Source organism: Panthera onca, chromosome X (genome assembly GCF_046562875.1).
Source record: "Panthera onca isolate mPanOnc1 chromosome X, mPanOnc1 haplotype 2, whole genome shotgun sequence".
Classification (NCBI taxonomy): domain Eukaryota; kingdom Metazoa; phylum Chordata; class Mammalia; order Carnivora; family Felidae; genus Panthera; species Panthera onca.
The window spans coordinates 49,143,797-49,160,049 of NC_138357.1; positions in this window are offsets into that span (position 1 = coordinate 49,143,797).

The window sequence follows — 16,253 nt, forward strand, 5'->3', positions numbered from 1 at the left end:
CAAGGACTTAACCAACACAGATAAAAGCAAGATGTCTGAAACAGAATTTAGAATCACGAGAATAAGAATACTAGCTGGAGTTGAAAATAGATTACAATGCCTTTCTGTGAAGATAAAAGAAGTAAAATCTAGTCAAGATGAAATAAAAAATGTTATAACTGAGCTGTAATCTCTAATGGATACCACAGTGACAAGGATGGATGAAGCAGAACAGAGAATCAGCGATACAGAGGGCAAACTTATGGAGAATCAGTTTGCAGAAAAAAAATGCAGGAAAAAAAAAGGGACCCTAAGGAAAAAGAGCACAATTTAAGAATTAGAGCAATCAGGGCCATTTTTGGAAAATGACGGTGTAGGAGGAAGCTGGGCTCACCTCGTCCTGCTTATCACTTAGATTCAACCCACATCTCCCTAAGTAACCCAGAAAACCACCAGAAGACTAGGAGAATGGATTCTCAAGTGCCAAGCATAGATAAGGGGCCCAAGGAAAAGAGTAGGAAGGAGGGAGAGACGGTGCATGCTACAAGGACAGGCGGGAGGGAGCGGGGGCAGTGAAGAGGCACACTGCCCAACAAGGCAGAGCCCCTGAAGCCTGGCTTGCAAAAGTAGAGGGGCTGACCTCCATAAGTTCTGACAGCCAGCGGGACTAAACATCTGGAATGTTAAAAGTAAACATCTCTGCTCTCGGAGAGTGTGGAGGGTGAGAGGACACCAGGAAAGAGGGTTGTTGAGTAGCGGAGGACAGAGTTCAACTCGGCAGGGGAACAAAGGCACTGGCAAGCCTGATCTCCCACTCCCATCCCCAAACAGAAATTCTAAAGGGAACCAGTTCTGGTAACCGAACATGCTTGCACCGCACAAAGGCCCATTGCTGTGCTTCTGTGGATCCATCTCTCCAAAGGGACTGCCTCCCTCCCTGTGCTTCAGGGCCCCTCCCTCAGGGGACTACCTATGGCAAAGCCAGCTAAGCCTGTCCCTTGTACCCCTGTGCACCTTGCGGATCCACCCCGGCTATTATGCCAGAACCCATCAAAGCAGTACCACAAGCCTGGCACTGTACAAGTAGCCCAGACAGGGGCCACACCACTCCACAGTGAGTCCTGTCCCTGGGAAAGGGGAAGATAAGGTACACACCAGTCTGAGTGTGGCCCCAGTGGTAGGCTGGGGGCAGACATCACGTCTGACTGCGGCCCCTCCAACCAACACAAGTTACTCCAGACAGCACAGGGGAAGTGCCCTACAATTTGGAGCCACCACAGGGACTACCCAAAATGAGAAAATGGAATCATTCTCCTCAAAAGAAACTCCAGGAAGTAGTGACAGATAACGAATTGATCAAAAACGATTTAAGCAATATAACAGAACAAGAATTTAGATTCATAGTCATAAAATTAATCGCTAGGCATCAAAAAAGCATAGAGGGCAGCAGAGAATCTATTGCTACAGAGATCAAGGGACTAAGAAATACTCATGAGGAGCTACAAAAATGCTATAAATGAGATGCAAAATAAAATGGAGGTGGCCATAGCACGGACTGAAGAGGCAGAGGAGAGAATAGGTGAATTAGAAGATACAATTATGGAAAAAGAGGAAGCTGAAAAAAAAGAGAGATAAAAAACTCCAAGAGTATGAGGGGAGAATTAGAGAGCGAAGTGATGCGATCAACAGATCAATATCTGTATCATAGGAATTCCAGAAGAAGAAGAGAGAGAGAAAGGGACTGAAGGTGTACTTGAACAAATCATAGCTGAGAAGTTCCCTGATCTGGGGAAGCAAAAAGGCATTGAAATCCAAGAGGCACAGAGAACCCCCTTCAGAGGTAACTGGATTCGATCTTCTGCATGACATATCATAGTGAAACTGGCAGAATACAAGGATAAAGAGAAAATTCTAAAAGCAGCTAGGGATAAACAGGCTCTAACTTACAAAGGTAGACACATAAAAGTAGTTCCATACCTATCTACTGAAACTTGGCATGCCAGAAAAGAATGGCAAGAAATCTTCAATGTGATGAACAGGAAAAATATGCAGCCAAGAATCCTTTATCCACCAAGTCTGTCATTCAGAATACAAGGAGAGATAAAGATTTCCCAAAAAAACAAAAACTGAAAGACTTCATCACGACTAAACTGGCCCTACAAGTGATCCTAAAGGGGATTGTGTGAATGAAATGTTGCAAGGACCACAAAGTACCAGAGACATCACTGCAAGCATAAAACATACACACATCAAAATGACTCTAAACCCATATATTTCCATAATAATACTGAATGTAAATGGACTAAATGCTCCAACCAAAAGACATAGGGTATCAGAATGGATAGAAAAACAAGACCCATCTATTTGCTGTTTACAAGAGACTCATTATAGGCGTGAGGACATCTTCAGATTGAAAGTGAGCGGATGGAGAATTACCTATCATGCTAATGGAAGTCAAAAGAAAGCTGGAGTAGCCATACATATATCAGACAAACAAGACTGTAAGTCGAAGTCTGTAACAAGAGATGAAGAAGGGCATTATATAATAATTACAGGGTCTATTCATCAGGAAGAGCTAACAATTATAAATGCCTAAGTGCTGAATACAGGAGCCACCAAATATTTAAAAAAATCACAAACACAAGCAACCTTATTGATAAGAATGTTGTAATTGCAGGGGACTTTGATACTCCACTAACAACAATGGAGATATAATCGAGACACAGGATCAGTAAAAAACCAAGGGCCCTGAATGATACATTGGATCAGTTGGACCTGACAGAGATATTTAGAACTCTGCATCCCAAAGCAACAGAATATACTTTCTTCTCGTTTGCACATGGAACAATCTCCAAGATAGATCACATACTGGGTCACAAAACAGCCCTTAATAAGTACAAAAAACTTAAGATAATACCATGCACACCTTCAGACCACAATGCTATGAAACTTGAAATCAACCACAGGAAAAAGTCTGGAAAACTTCCAAAAGCATGGAGGTTAAAGAACACCCTACTAAAGAATGAATGGGTCAATCAGACAATTAGAGAACAAATTTGAAAATATATGGAAACAAATGAAATTGAAAGTACAACAATGCAAACACTATGGGATGCAGCAAAGGCAGTCCTGAGAGGAAAGTACATTGCAATCCAGGCCTATCTCATGAAACAAGAAAAATCCCAAATACAAAATATAATTGCACACCTAAAGGAAATACAAGCAGAGCAGCAAAGACACCCCAAACCCAGCAGAAGAAGAGAAACAATAAAGATCAGAACAGAAAAGAAATGTATAGAATCTAAAAAAACTATAGAGCAGATCAATGAAACCAAGAGATGTTTTTTTTTTTTTTTTTTTTTTTTTAAATAAACAAAATTGACAAATCTCTAGCCAGGCTTCTCAGAAAGAAAAGGGAGATGACCCAAATTGATAAAATCATGAATGAAAATGGAATTATTACAACCAATAACCCAGAAAGACAAGCAATTATTAGGGAATACTATGAAAAAATTATATGCCAACAAACTGGACAACCTGTAAGAAATGGACAAATTCTTAAGCACCCACACAGTTCCAACTCAAACATGAAGAAATAGAAAACTTGAACAGAATCATAACCAGCGAAGAAATTGAATCAGTTATCAAAAATCTCCCAACAAATAAGAGTCCAGGACCAGATGGCTTCCCTGGGGAATTCTACCAGACATTTAAAGCAGAGATGATACCTATTCTTCTCAAGCTGTTCCAAAAAAATAGAAAGGGAAGGAAACCTTCCAGACTGATTCTAGGAAGCCAGCATTACTTTGATTTCCAAACCAGACAAGACCCAGCAAAAAAAGAGAACTACAGGCCAATATCCCTGATAAATATGGATGCAAAAATTCTCAATAAGATACTAGCAAATCGAATTCAACAGCATATAAAAAGAGTGGTTCACCATGATTAAGTGGGATTCATTCCTTGGCTGCAGGGCTTGTTCAACATTCACCAATCAATCAATGTTATACATCACATTAATAAAAGAAAAGATAAGAATCATATGTTCCTGTGAATCAGTGCAGAAAAAGCATTTGACAAAATTTAGCATCCTTTCTTAATTAAAACCTTCGAGAAAGTCGGGATAGAAGGAACATACTTAAACATCATAAAAGCCATTTATGAAAAGCCCACAGCTAAAATCATCCTCAATGGTCAAAAACTGACAGCTTTGCCCTTGAGATCAGGAACATGACAGGGATATCCACTCTCACCGCTGTTGTTTAACATAGTGTTGGAAGTACTAGCATCAGCAATCAGGCAACAAAAGGAAATGAAAGGCATCGGAATTGGAAAAGATGAAGTCAAGCTTTCACTTTTTGCAGATGACATGATACTATACATGGAAAACCCGATAGACTCCACCCAAAGTCTGCTAGTACTAATACATGAAATCATCAATGTCAGAGGATACAAAATCAATGTACAGAAATCACTTGCATTCTTATACACTAATAATGAAGCAACAGAAATACAAATAGAGAAACTGATCCCATTCGCAATTGCACCAAGAAGCATAAAATACCTAGGAAAAAAACTAACCAAAGATGTCATTGATCTGTATGCTGAAAAACTATAGAAAGCTTATGAAGGAAATTGAAGATACAAAAATTTGGAAAACATTCCATGCTCATGGATTTGAAGAATGAATATTGTTAAAATGTCAATACTACCCAAAGCTATCTACACATTCAATGCAATCCCAATCAAAATTGCACTAGCATTTTTCCCAAAGCTAGAACAAGCAATCCTAAAATTTTTATGGAACCACAAAGACCCCGAATAGCCAAAGAATATTGAAGATGACCAAAGCGGGAGGCATCACAATCTCAGACTTTAGCCTCAACTACAAAGCTGTAATCATCAAGACAGCATGGTATTGGCACAAAAACACAGTGACCAATGGAAGAGAATAGAGACTCCAGAATTGGACCAACAAAAGTATGGCCAACTAATCTTTGAAAACCAGGAAAGAATATCCAATGGAAAAAAGACAGTCTCTTTAACACATGGTGCTGACAGAACTGGACAGCAACAAGCAGAAGAATGAAACTATAGAACATTTTTTTACACCATTCACAAAAGTAAACTCAAAATGGATAAAGGACCTGAATGTGAGACAGGAAACCATCAAAACCCTAGAAGAGAAAGCAGGAAAAAAACCTCTCTGACCTCAGCTATAACAATTTCTTACTTCACACATCTCCAAAGGCAAGGGAATTAAAAGCAAAAATGAACTATTAGGACCTCATGAAGATAAAAAGCTTCTGCACTGCAAAGGAAACAATCAACAAAACTGAAAGGCAACCAACAGAATGGGAAAAGATACTTGCAAATGACATATCAGACAAAGGGCTAGTATCCAAAATCTATAAAGAACTCACCAAACTCACTCACTCAGTCAGAGTGGCTAAAATAAACAAATCAAGAGACTATAGATGCTGGTGAGGATGTGAAGAAACGGGAACCCTCTTGCAAACTGTTTCAGCTGTTTGCAAACTGTTTCAGCTGTTTTAGAAAACAGTGTGGAGCTTCCTAAAACAGTTAAAAATAGATCTACTCTATGATCCAGCAATAGCACTGCTAGGAATTTACCTAAGGGATACAAGAGTGCTGATGCATAGGGGCACTTGTACCCCAATGTTTACAACAGCACTTTCATCAATAACCAAATTATGAAAAGAGCATAAATGTCCACCAACTGATGAATGGATAAAGAAATTGTGGTGTATATACACAATGGAATACTACGTGGCAATGAGAAAGAATGAAATATGGCCTTTTGTAGCCACGTGGATGGAACCTTAGAGTGTTATGCTAAGTGAAATAAGTCCTACAGAGAAGGACAGATCCCATGTTTTCACTCTTATGTGGATCCTAAGAAACTTAACAGAAGACCATGGGGGAGGGGAATGAAAAAAAAAATGTTAGAGAGGGAGAGAGCCAAACCATAAGAGACTCTTAAAAACTGAGAATAATCTGAGGGTTGATGGGGAGTGGGATGGAGGTGAGGATAGGTTATGGACATTGAGGAGGGCACCTGTTGTGATGATCACTGGGTGTTGTATAAAAACCCGTTTGATAATAAATTTCATATGAAATAAAGAATTAGGGAAATCTGTGACTTATTAGAAAGGAACAACATCAGAATCATAGGGGTCCCAGAAGAGGAAGAGAGACAAATAGGTGTAGAAGTGTTATGTGAGCAAATCATAGAGGTAAACTTTCCTAACTGGGGGAAAGACACAGACATCAAAATTCAGGAAACACAGAGGACTCCCATTACAATCAAGAAAAACCGACCATCAACAAGGCATATCATAGTCAAATTCACAAAACACTCAGGCAAGGAGAGAATCATGAAAGCAGCAAGGGGAAAAAAAGCCCCTAACATACAAGGGAAGACACATCAAGTTTGCAGCAGACCTATCCAGAGAAACTTGGCAGGCCAGAAAGGAGTGGCAAGATAGAGTCAGTGTGATGAATCAGAAAAAATATGCAGCCAAAAATTCTTTATCCATCAAGGTTGTCATTAAAAATAGAAGGAAAGATACAAAGTTTCCCAGACAAACAAAAATTAATGAAGTTTGTGACCACTAAATCTGCCATGCAAGAAATTTTAAGGATGACTCTCTGAGGGGAGAAAAGATGAAAAGAACACACACACACACAGAAATAAATAAAGACCAAAAGCAACAAAGACTAGAAAGGGCCAGAGAACACCACCAGAAACTCCAACTCTACAATCAACATAATGGCAATAAATTCATATCGTTCAGTACACACTCTAAATGTCAATGGACTAAGTGATCCAATCAAAAAACACAGGTAGGGTTACAGAATGGATAAGAAAACAAGACCGATCTATATGCTGTTTACAAGAGACACACTTGAGACCTAAAGGCAACTTCAGATTGAAAATAAGGGGATGGAGAACCATCTATCATGCTAATAGTCCACAAAACAAAGCTGGAGTAACCATACTTATATCAGACAATCTAGACTTTAAAATAAAGACTAACAAGTGATGAAGAAGGTCATGATACCAAAATTAACTGGTCTATCCAACATGAAGACCAAACAATTGTAAACATTTATGTTGCAAATATGAAAACACCCAAATATATAAATCAATCACAAGCATAAACTCATTGATAGGATACCATAACAGTAGGGGACTTCAAGACCCCACTTAATCCAATGGACAGATTATCTAATCAGAAAATCAACAAAGAAACAATAGCTTTGAAGGACACACTGGACCAGATGAACTTAACAGATATATTCAGAACATTTTATCCCGCAGCAGTAGAATATACATTCTTCTCCAGTGCACAGGGAACATTCTCCAGAATAGACCACATACTGAGACACAAAGAAGCCCTCAACAAGTACAAAAAGATCGAGATCATGCCGTGCATATTTTCAGACCACAACTCTATGAAACTCAAAATCAACCACAAGAAAAAATTCGAAAGGTAACAAATACTTGGAGACTGAAGAATATACTACTAAAGAATCAATGGGCTAACCAAGAAAGTTAAAGAGGAAATTAAATATTTCATGGAAGTCAATGAAAATGATAACACCACAACCACAAAACACTGGGATGCAACAAAGGCAGTCATAACAGGAAAGTATATAGCAATCCAGGTCTTCCAAAAGAAGGAAGAAAGATCTCAGATACACAACCAAACCTTATGCTTTAAAGAGCTGGAAAAAGAACAGCAAATAAAACCCAATCCAGCAGAAGACAGGAAATAATAAAGATTAGAGCAGAAATCAATGCTATCAAAACCAAACCAAACCAAACCAAACCAAAACAAAACAAACAAAACAAAACAAAACAAAACAGTAGAATAGGTCAATGAAACCAGAAGCTGGTTCTTTGAAAGAATTAACATACTTGATAAACTACTAGCCAGTTTGGTCAAAAAGGAAAAGGAAAGGACCCAAATAAAAAAAAAAAAAAAGAATAAAAGAAGAGAGATCACAACCAACAGAGCAGAAATAAAGACACTAATAAGCGAATATTATGAGCAATTATACACCAATAAAATTGCAATCAGGAAGAAATGGAAAAATTCCTAGAAACATATACACTAACAAAACTGAAACAGGAAGAAATAGAAAATTTGAAAAGACCCATAACCAGTAAAATATCTAATTAGTAATCAAAAATCTCCCAAAAAACAAGAGTCCAGACCAGATGGCTTTCCAGGGTAATATTGCCAAACATTTAAAAAGAGTTAACACCTATTCTCTTGAAGCTGTTAAAAAAATAGAAATGGAAGGAAAACTTCCAAACTCTTTCTATAAAGTTAGCATTTCCTTGATTCTGAAACCAGAGACCCCACTAAAAAGGAGAACTATAGACAAATTTCCCTGATGAACATTGATGCAAAAATCCTCAACAAGATATTAGCCAACCAGTTCCAAAAATATATTAAAAATTATTCACCATGACCAAGCGGGATTATACCTGGGATGCAGAGATGGTTCAATATCCAGAAAACAATCAACATGATTCATCAAGTCAATAAAAGAAAGGACAAGAACCATATGATCCTCTCAATAGATGCAGAGAAAGCATTTGCAAAAATACAGCATCCTTTCTTGATAAAAAAAAAAAAAAACCTCCAGAAAGTAGGGATAGAAGGAGCATACCTCGAGATCATCAAACCATATACAAAAGACCCAACACTAATATCATCCTCAATGGGGAAAACAGAGCTTTCCCCTCAGGTCAGGAACAAGTCAGGGATGTCCACTCTCACCACTGTTATTCAACATAGTATTGGAAGTCTTAGCCTTTGCAGTCAGACAACACAAAGAAATAAAAGGAATCCAAATCAGCCAGGTGGAGGTCAAACTTTCACTCTTCGCAGATGACATGATACTCTACATGGAAAATCCAAAAGATTTCACCAAAAAACTGATAGAAATGATCCATGAATTCAGCAAAGTTTCAGGATATAAAATCAATGCACAGAAATCGGTTGCATTCCTATTCACCAACAATGAAACAACAAAAAGAGAAATCAAGGAATTGATACCATTTATAATTGCACCAAACACCATAAAATACCTGGAATAAATCTAACCAAAGAGGTGAAAAAACTATACACTGAAAACTATAGAAAGCTTATGAAAGAAATTGAAGAAGACCCAAAAAATAGAAAAATTTTCCATTCTCCTGGAGAGGAAGAACAAATATTGTTAAAATGTCGATACTACCCAAAGAAATCTACATATTAAATATAATTACTATCAAAATAACACCAGCATTCTTCACAAAGCTAGTGCAAAGATTCCTAAAATTTGTATGGAACCAGAAAAGATCCAAAATAGTCAAAAGAATCTTTAAAAAGAAAATCAAAGCAGGAGGAATCTCAATAACGGACTTCAGTCTCTACTACCAAGCTGTAATCATCAAGACAGTATGGTACTGGCATAAGAAAAGACACTCATATCAATGGAACAGGATAGAGAACCCAAAAATGGACGCACAAAAGTATGGCCAACCAATCTTTGATGAAGCAGGGAAGAATATCCAATGGAGTAAAAACTGTCTCTTCAGCAAGTGGTGCTGGGAACACTGGACAGTGACATGCAGAAGAATGAACCTGGACCACTTACTTACACTATACACAAAAATAAACTCAAAATGGATGAAAGACCTCAAAGAAAGACAGGAAGCCACCAATATCCTTGAGGAGAAAGCAGGCAAAAACCTCTTTGATCTTGGCCACAGTAACTTCTTACTCCAGTCTCCAGAAGCAAGGGAAACAAAAGCAAAAATGAACTACCGGGACCTCATCAAAATAAAAAGCTTCTGCACAGAGAAGGAAACAATCAGCAAAACTGCAAGGCAACTGACAGAATGGGAGAAGATATTTGTAAGGAACATATCAGATAAAGGGTTATTATTTAAAATCCATAAGGAACTTATCAAACTCAGCACCCAAAAAACAAATAATCCAGTGAAGAAATGGGCAAAAGACATTAATAGACACTTCTCCAAAGAAGACATCCAGATGGCCAACCGATACATGAAAAAATGCTCCAATCACTCATCATCATGGAAATACAAATCAAAACCACAATGAGATATCACCTTACACCTGTCAGAATGGCTAACATTAACAATTCAGGCAACAAGAGATGTAGGTGAGGATGTGGAGAAATAGGATCTCTTTTGCATTGTTGGTGGCAATGCAAGCTGGTGCAGCCCCTCTGGAAAACAGTATGGAGTTTCCTCAAAAAATTAAAAATAGAACTACCTTATGACCCAGCAAGTGCACTACTGGGTATTTTTTCAAGGGATACAGGTATGCTCTTCTGAAGGGTCACATGCACCCCAGTGTTTATAGCAGCACTATCAACAATAGCTAAAGTCTGGAAAGAGCCCAAATATCCATCGACAGATGAATGGATAAAGAAGATGTGGTACATATATACCTTGGAGTATTACTCGGCAATCAAAAAGAATGAAGTCTTGTCATTTGCAACTATGTGGATAGAAGTAGAGAGTATTATGCTAAGTGAAATTAGTCAGTCAGAAAAAGACAATTATCTTATGACTAAACTCATATGAGGACTTTAGGATACAAAACAGATGAATACAAGGGAAGGGAAGCAAAAAGAGTATAAAAACAGGAAGGGTCACAAAACATAAGAGTGTCTTAAATATGGAGAACAAAGAGAGGGTTACTGGAGGGGTTTTTTGGGGGGTGGGCTAAACAGGGGAATTAAGGAATCTACTCCTGAAATCATTGTCACACTATATGTTAACTAATTTGTATGTAAATTTAAAAAAATAAAATTAAAAAAATCAGTCGAGGGAATCTAAAAGTAAAAAATGTAAAGTATGATATCATAGACCTAAAACATGGGGTTGGGAGTAAAAAATTGGTTCCAACTTAAACAGCCATCAAATTAATATAGACTTTTATATGCAGAAGATGTTATTTAGAAACCAGCTGGTAGCCACAAATCAAAAATCAGTAACATATATGCAAAAAATAAAGAGAAAGGTATCCAAGTATATCACTTAAAAAAGACAATTAACCATAAGGAAAGAAGGCACTAGAAGAAAGTAACAGAAAGAAATATGAAAACAACCATGAAACAAGTAACAAAATGAAAATAAGTACATACCTATCAATCATTACTTTGTAAACAAACTAAATGTTCCAATAAAAATACATAGGGTGATTAAATAGATAAAAGCAAGACCCATCTATATGCTGCCTCGAAGAGAATCATTTAAGACCAAGATACATGAAAATTGAGAGTGAAGGATTTTGAAGTGTTCATCATGTGAAAGGATGTCAAAAGAAAGCCAATGTAGATACACTTATATTGGACAAAATAAACTTTAAAACAAGCACTCTTAGAGACAAAGAAGGACACTATATAATCTTATAAGTGACAATCCAACAAGAAAATATCACAAATATAAATATTTATGCACCCAACACGAGAGTACCAAAATACATAAATCAGTTAATAATAAACATAAAGGAAGTAGTTGATAAAAATATAATAATGGTATGGGATTTTAATACCCTATTTACATCAATGGACAGATATTCTAGAAAGAAAATCCACAGGGAAACTGTGGCTTTGAATGACATATTGGGTCAGGTGGAGTGAACAGTTATAGTCACAACATTCTATCCTAAAACAGCATATTACATATTGATTTCAATTGCACACGGAATATTATTCAGCATAGATCACATATTAGTCAATAAAACAAAATCAGGGCTTAAACATGGTGGTGTAGGAGGACACTGGGCTCACGGTGTCCTGTGGATCACTTAGATTCCACCCACGCCTGCCTAAATAACCCAGAAAACCACCAGAAGACTAGCAGAATGGATTCTCCAGAGCAAAAGTGTAGACGAGAGGCCCACGGAAGAGGGTAGGAAGGGTGGAGAGGTGATGTCTGCCACACGGAGGAGCAGCCCGCCAGCAAAGCAGAGCCCCTGAGTCTGGCTTGCAAAAGTGGAGGGGCCGGACAGAGTGTGTTTGGACAGCAAGCAGGACTTAACATCTGGAAGGTTATAAGGTTAACTTATAAACTTAACAGCTCTGCTCAGAGAGCAGGAGGGCTAGAGGACAACAGGAGGGGGAGTTGTTGAGCCCCTGACAACACAGCACAGCTTGGCGGGGAACAAAGGTGCTCGCCAACAAAATATCCCTCACCCATCCCCCAGCCAAAATCCCAAAGGGAACCAGTTCCTGTCAGGAAACTTGCTTGCACTGCGCAAACACCCAATGCTGTGCTTCTGTGGATCCATCCCTCCGGTGGCAGCTCTGACTCCCTCCCGGTGCCACAGGGCCCCTCCCAAAGCAGATCACTGAAGGAAAAGCAGGCTCAATCTGCCCCTCCCGTCCCTGTGCACCTTGCCGATCCACCCCACCTAATACACCAGATCCCCAGCACACAAGCCTGGCAATGTGCAAGTAGCCCAGAAGGGCCATGCCAACCCACAGTGAATTCTGCCCCTAGGAGAGGGGAAAAGAAGGTACACACCAGTGTGACTGTGGCCCCAGCGGTGGGCTGGGGGCAGACATCAGGTCTGACTATGGCCCCGCCCACCAACGCAAGTTATTCAAGACAGCACAGGGAAAGCCCCTGCAGTTCCGCACCACTCCAGGGACTATCCAAAATGACTAAACAGAAGAATTCCTCTCAAAAAAACCTCCAGGAAATAACGACAGCTAAAGAACTGATCAAAAATATTTTAAACAATACAACAGAAAGTGAATTTAGAATAATAGTCATAAAATTAATCGCTGGGCTTGAAAACAGTATAAAGGACAGCAGAGAATCTATGGCAACTGAGATCAAGGCACTAAAGAACAGCCAGGAGGAGCTAAAAAATGCTATTATTGAGCTGCAAAATAAAATGGAGATGACCACAGCTCAGATTGAGGAGTCAGAGGAGAGAATAGATGAACTAGAAGATAAAATTATGGAAAAAGAAGAGGCTGAGAAAAAAAGAGATAAAAAATTCAGGAGTATGAGGGGAAAATTAGAGAAATAAGTGATGAACTAAAGAGAAATAATCTACACATAATTGGTATTCCAGAGGAGGAAGAGAGAGGGAAAGGTGCTGAAGGTGTAATTGAAGAAATCATAGCTGAGAACTTCCCTGATCTGGGGAAGGAAAAAGGCATTGAAATCCAAGAGGCACAGAGAACTCCCTTCAGACATAGCTTGAATCGATCTGCATGACATATCACAGTGAAACTCACAAAATACAAGGATAAAGAGAAAATTGTGAAAACACCTAAGGGTAAACGTGCTCTAACATATAAAGGGAGACCGATAAGACTAGTGACAGATATCTCTGCTGAAACTTGGCAGGCCAGAAAGAAATGGCAAGAAATCTTCAATGTGATGAACAGAAAAAAATATGCAGCCAAGAATCCTCTATCCAGCAAATCGGTCATTTAGAATAGAAGAAGAGATAAAGGTCTTCCCAAACAAACAAAAACTGAAGGAATTCACCACCACTAAACCAGCTCCACAAGAGATCCTAGGGGGATCCTGTGAGACAAAGTACCAGAGACATCGCTGCAAGCATGAAACTTACAGACATCACAATGACTCTAAACCTATATCTTTCTATAATAACACTGAATGTAAATGGATTAAATGTGCCAACCAAAAGACATAGGGTATCAGAATGGATAAAAAAACAAGACCCGTCTATTTGCTGTCTACAAGAGACTCATTTTAGACCTGAGGACACTTTCAGATTGAAAGTGAGGGGATGGAGAATTATTTATCATGCTACTGGAAGCCAAAAGATAGCTGGAGTAGCCATACTTATATCAGACAAACTAGACTTTAAATTAAAGGCTGTAACAAGAGATGAAGAAGGGCATTATATAATAATTACAGGGTCTATCCATCAGGAAAAGGTAACAATTATAAATGTCTATGCGCCGAATACAGGAGCCCCCATATATATAAAACAATTACTCACAAACATAAGCAACCTTATTGATAAGAATGTGGTAATTGCAGGGGTCTTTAACACTCCACTTACAGAAATGGATAGATCATCTAGACACACGGTCAATAAAGAAACAAGGGCCCTGAATGATACATTGGATCAGATGGACTTGACAGATATATTTAGAACTCTGCATCCCAAAGCAACAGAATATACTTTCTTCTCTAGTGCACATGGAACCTTCTCCATGATAGATCACATACTGGGTCACAAAACAGCCCTTCATAACTATACAAGAATTGAGATCATACCATGCATACTTTCGGACCACAATGCTATGAAGCTTGAAATCAACCACAGGAAAAAGTCTGGAAAACCTCCAAAACCAAGGAGGTTAAAGAACACCCTACTAAAGAATGAATGGGTCAACCAGGCATTAGAGAAGACATTAAAAAATATATGGAAACAAACGAAAATGAAAATACAACAATCCAAACGCTTTGGGATGCAGCAAAGGCAGTCCTAAGAGGAAAATACATTGCAATCCAGGCCTATCTCAAGAAACAAGAAAAATCCCAAATGCAAAATCTAACAGCACACCTAAAGGAAATAGAAGCAGAACAGCAAAGACAGCCTAAACCCAGCAGAAGAAGAGAAATAATAAAGATCAGAGCAGAAATAAACAACATAGAATCTCAAAAATCTGTAGAGCAGATCAATGAAACCAAGAGTTGGTTTTTTTAATTTTTTTTTAACGTTTATTTATTTTTGAGACAGAGAGAGAGCATGAACGGGGGAGGGTCAGAGAGAGGGAGGCACAGAATCTGAAACAGGCTTCAGGCTCTGAGCTGTCAGCACAGAGCCCGATGTGGGCTTGAACTCACTGACTGCGAGATCATGACCTGAGCCAAAGTCGGCTGCTTAACCGACTGAGCCACCCAGGTGCCCCAAGAGTTGGTTTTTTGAAAAAATAAACAAAATTGATAAACCTCTAGCCAGGCTTCTCAAAAAAAAAGGGAGATGACCCAAAAAGATAAAATCATGAATGAAAATGGACTTATTGCAACCAATCCCTCAGAAATACAATCAATTATCAGGGAATACTATGAAAAATTATATGCCAACAAACTGGACAACCTGGAAGAAGTGGACAAATTGATAAACACCCACACACTTCCAAGGCTCAAACAGGAGGAAATAGAAAGCTTGAACAGACCCATAACCAGTGAAAAAATTGAATCAGTTATCAAAAATCTCCCAACAAATAAGAGTCCAGGACCAGATGGCTTCCCTGGGGAATTCTACCAGACATTTAAAGCAGAGATAATACCTATCCTTCTCAAGCTATTCCAAGAAATAGAAAGGGAAGGAAAACTTCCAGACTCATTCATGAAGCCAGTATTACTTTGATTCCTAAACCAGACAGAGACCCAGTAAAAAAAAAAAGAGAACTACAGGCCAATATCCCTGATGAATATGGATGCAAAAATTCTCAATAAGATACTAGCAAATCGAATTCAACAGCTTATAAAAAGAATTATTCACCATGATCAAGTGGGATTCATTCCTGGGATGCAGGGCTGGTTCAACATTCACAAATCAATAAATGTGATAAATCACATTAATCAAAGAAAATATAAGAACCATATGATCCTGTCAATCAATGCAGAAAAAGCATTTGACACAATTCAGCATCCTTTCTTAATAAAAACACTCGAGAAAGTCGGGGTAGAAGGAACATACTTACACATCATAAAAGCCATTTATGAAAAGCCCAGAGATAATATCATCCTCAATGGGGAAAAACTGAGAGCTTTCCCCCTGAGATCAGGAACACGACAGGGATGCCCACTCTCACCGCTGTTGTTTAACATAGAGTTGGAAGTGCTAGCATCAGCAATCAGACAACAAAAGGAAATCAAAGGCATCAAAATTGGCAAAGATGGAGTCAAGCTTTCACTTTTTGCAGATGACATGATATTATACATGGAAAATCTGATAGACTCCACCAGAAGTCTGCTAGAACTGATACATGACTTTGCAAAGTTGCAGGATACAAAATCAATGTACAGAAATCAGTTGCATTCTTATACGCTAACAATGAAGCAACAGAAAGACAAATAAAGAAACTGATCCCATGCACAATTGCACCAAGAAGCATGAAATACCTAGGAATAAGTCTAACCAAATATGTACAAGATCTATATGCTGAAAACTATAGAAAGCTTATGAAGGAAATTGAAGAAGATATAAAGAAAT